At 41.7% G+C, this 4,479-nt stretch overlaps 1 pseudogene; it reads left to right on the top strand.

Annotated features, from left to right (window-relative positions):
* The first annotated feature begins 219 nt into the window (after window positions 1-219).
* LOC148123446 (ubiquitin carboxyl-terminal hydrolase 29-like) lies at window positions 220-3,845 on the top strand (annotated as a pseudogene).
* Window positions 3,846-4,479: the final 634 nt, after the last annotated feature.

The raw sequence follows: 4,479 nt of genomic DNA, 5'->3' as shown, positions 1-4,479 counted from the left end.
AGTTTAATGGCTGAGAAAAACTTAAAGAAATGTTAAGCATTCTTAGTCATCAGGAAAATGCAACTCTGACATTCCATCTTATACCTGCTAGAATGGCTAAGATCAAGAACACAGGATAACTCATGCTGGAGAGGATGTTAAGAAATCCTCCTTTATTGTTGGTAAGAGGGCAAACTTGTACAGCCACTATGGAAATCAGTGTGGTGGCTCCTCAGGAAAATGGAAACTGATGGACCTCAAGGTCAGCTGTTATCCTACTCTTGGGCATCTGCCCAGAGGACACTTCATCCCTGCACAGAGACACTTGCTCAACCATGTTCATCACTGCTCCGTACACAACAGCCAGAAATGAAAACAACCTAGATGTTCCTCAACAGAAGAATGTATAAAGAAAATGTGGTACCTCTGGGCAGTGGTGGCACATACATTTAAGCCCAGTTGTTGAGGGGGAACATAGAAAGGTAGATCTCTGAGTTTGAAATTAGCTTGGTCTACAGAGCAAGTTCCAGGACAGCAAGGGTTAAACAGAAAAACCCAGGCCTGAAAAATCAGAAAAACAAAAGAAAGAAAAAGAAAAAATGAAAAATGTATTTTTACACAAAGGAATATAATTTGACTCTTAGAACAAAATAACAATCAGTCAGGCAGTGGTAGTGCATGCTTTTCTGCTCAGACCTGGGAGGCAGAAGCAGATGGATCTGTGATTTAAGGTTAGCCTGGTCTATAAAGTGAGTTCCAGGACAGCCAAAGCTACACAGAAAAACCCTGTATCTAAAAACAAAGAAACAAAGACACTGAAATTTGCAGGCAAATGGATGGAACTGAAAAAAAATTCCCAATGAGATAACCCAGACCCAGAAAAACAAATATTGTTATGTATTCGCTTATATGTGGCTATTAGCTGTTAACTCAGCTGTTAACTCAGTAGTTAGGTATGGAGTGAGAACCTGAGAGAACATATTAATATCCTTAGGAAAGGGAAATAAAATAGAGATGAAAAGGGGTGGAATGAAAGGATCAAGTGGAGAAGGGGAGGGAAGAGTGAGTTTGGGGTAGAGTGAGGGGAGAGACAGCAAATATCAGCAAACATTTGATGAGTCGTATAAAAACCTAATACAGTAGAAACTTTGTAAAATAGATACAAATATGAAGGAAATCTAGATTAAATTGCCTAAAAATGAGGGTCCCTTCTAGTACTAGGGTTAATGATGAAGTGACTCCTAATGACATTCTGCTTCACTCCTAGACCAGAACCTTGCTCAACCATCAGAGAAATCTCCTGCAGCCAGCAAATGGGAAGAACTATGTAGTGTCCCCCAGCCAGATATTTTACAGAGTGAGAGACCTTGGAACAATCAACCCCAAATGAGATGATCCCTTCAGAGCTCAGGGAACCCTTCAGAAGATCAAGAGGAAAGAGTGTAAGACCTAGAGCGGATAGAGGACACCAAGAAAACAAGGTCATCAAAAGTCAGCAGGATCAAAGCTCATGTGAACTCAGAGATTGAGGCAGCATGCACAGGGGCTTCACAGGTCTGCACCAGGTCCTCTGTGCACACATTATGGATTCCAGGTTGTTCTTAAGAGGTTCCAGAGTGATTGAAAGACTAGTTCTCAGAAGTTGCCATCTTTACCACTAGGCCATGCATTGCAGACATGAATCACAGTCCCCTGCAATCATATAGAATTGTTAGGGACACAGACAACACAAGTAAAGACTTTACAAGGAGGTTTTGGGCTTTGACATTTTCTTTCAGTGTTGGGATTGAATTGAGGAACTTGAGTATGCTAAGTAAGCACTCTGTCGCTAACTCTCCATAAATAATCATGTTTACTTACCCTGAATGGTTTGCTTGAATTTTTTTAAGCCAGTGTCGTCTCCTATTAGTCAAGTTGGAAGGAAGAAGGGTTTTTCTGCTGGGTAATAACATTGCAGGTGTAGTGGTTAGACGATGCTGGACTGCATCGTCTGCTCTTAACCCTGAAAGATGACACGTCCTTACTCATCAGCATACTCTCCTCTGCTGATGAACCTTCGAAGTCTGTCCTGGATTCTGTTTATCCATCTGAATCCCAACAACTCGAGGAACCAGAGAAGAATCAGCATGTTCTTGAAAGCAGCAGTCCGTTTTTCAGGAAACACCAGAAGCCAGCTTGTGCATCTTTGAAGGCTACACAAGAAAGTGAGACACCACTCCCCATGAAGATGTCACGTTCAGTGTCAAACTCCACCAATGGTCACGTTGAAAAAGAATAAAGAAACAAAGCAAAGAGAAGAAAAGGAATTCCAGTGTCGAAATGATTGAGGGCTTTCTCAAAGAAAATAACTGTGAACCAAAAAAGAAATCCAAGAGCTACAACTCTAGGAATAAAAGCAGCAAAGGGGAGAGACTGATTTAAGGGATCAGGGCAAGTATAACAATTGGAAATTGAGCCTTCATTTAATCCCAACTCCTGCAGGAAAGCTAACCTCAATGGTACAGTTTTTCCAAGTGGATCACATCATAGCCAGGAGACCAATACATACCAATATGCAGACTCCTTTTGACACTTGTACAGAGCACTTGACACGTGAAAGTTTCCCCAGTTAAGAAACTATCTGCTACATGAATTCCATTTTACAGTCTGTCTTTGGGATCCCAACCTTTGCAAAGGACTTGCTCACACAAGGAATCCCATGGGAGAAAGTTTCCTGTGATGATCTCATCAAGTCCTTAAGCCAACTTCTTGTCTTGAAAGGCATCAGAGATGTAGAGATCAAGGGACAGTTACTCATAAATGTGAAGAAGTCCATTTCCACGGTTGCAACACGTTCTTGGGCGATGAACAGAACAATGCCCACGGATCTTAAGTCAGTGCTTAGATCAGATGAAACTGGATGTGGAAAACCTAAAATCCATGTATAGTACTGATAGGGAATACAAAATTGAGAAATCATCTCCGCCAACACAGGCTGGGAATGCCACCACCAAAGGTTTGTTTGTCCTGTAGGTGCCAATTTTGAAACAGAGCTGGATAGCTCTATTGTTTGTGAAGCCTGTGGTGAGGCGACCCTCAACACTGAAGTGAGTAATTACCTCTCTGTTGACCTGCACCAAGGAACAAAAGAACACCCTCTGTCGATTCAAAAGTCACTTGATCTTTTCTTTACACTTGAAAAAATTGAGCGCAATTGTGAGAAATGCAAGAACAAGAATTCTGTGCTCAGATATACTTTGAGGAGACTCCCAGGGGTCCTTATCCTTCATCTGAAACGCTACCACTTTACTGCTAACAGGTTGTTAGTGAAGAGCCAGCAGCCAGTTGAGATTTCTAAGTATCTGGATGTACCTTCCCATTACAATGAAAACACGAAGCCACCATTTCCCTTGACCAGTCAAGGCCCTCACGAGGCCTATGATGTCCCAAATGTCTCTGAAGAAATGGTGCCTGACATCCTCAGCCAGTCAATACCAGCTAAGAGGGTGACTTCAGACTTCATCGATTTCACAGTTCTACAGGTTGGCTCCAGTAAGGACGCTGAAGTACAAACCTTGCACAGGATGTATGAGGAGCTAAGTGAGGAGCAGTGGCAGAGAGGCCTTGAAAATGGTCCTAAAGTGGAGCCAAAAGCAGCGAAGAGAGAAAACAGGATGCTCAGTGAAAAGACATTGCCAGCACCAGACTCAATGATCTGTGAACCTATCAGCATCCAGCTGATATGCAGCATCTATGCAGACCCAGGTCTTGCAGAGATGGGTCTTCAACAGGTCTCCAAGAATTCAGAATTAAAGAAGCGTGAGAAAATTAATGTATATGGAACATCATCATCACATTATCGTCGAGAAGTTCAATTCTTTTTGTGATTTTAAAGAACAAGACACTCTAGGAGGATCTCAAATAGTTGAACAGCTCCTGCAGAATCATGGGAATAGAGTTCACAATGAATTGCTTGTTCAAGCATCATGTCAAAGTGTTTGGGGGTAGTCAGGAAGGCAGAGAAGGATCTGATCATGTCTTCAGAATTGAGAGATCAGAAAGATAATAGTAACAACACAGAGGATTCTCTTCACAAATCAAAAAAATATTACACTGGGGGCTGATCCTCAGAGCTAGGGGCTTGTCAATATTGTCAGCTCTTTTGGAAGGTTTCAGGATTCAGGCCATTATGTAGGCGATGTGTATGACTTTCAAAGGCAGGCCTGGCTCCTAAACAGTGATGTCTATGTGTTCGTGACCGAGATGCCTTGATTTAGGAGAACTCGCTTCAAAGTGGACACAGCTTTTTCTTTTTTAATGCGAAATGAGATTTTTGAGTGGCTGTTAAAAAAAAATCAGAGTGCAAGTTACTGAACATATCACAAGAGAAGAATATTGATCTGTTCTCAGCATTGTTTAATGGCTTTATGTACCTTCTAGAAGAATGATAAATTCTACCCATAAGAATCACATAACTCACAGATTCAAGTCAATGACCATCAAAATCCCAGCAAAATTCTT

This window comes from Myodes glareolus, chromosome 1 (assembly GCF_982192425.1).
Source record: "Myodes glareolus chromosome 1, mMyoGla1.1, whole genome shotgun sequence".
NCBI lineage: Eukaryota > Metazoa > Chordata > Mammalia > Rodentia > Cricetidae > Myodes > Myodes glareolus.
This window is presented reverse-complemented; position numbering and strand designations above follow the sequence as displayed.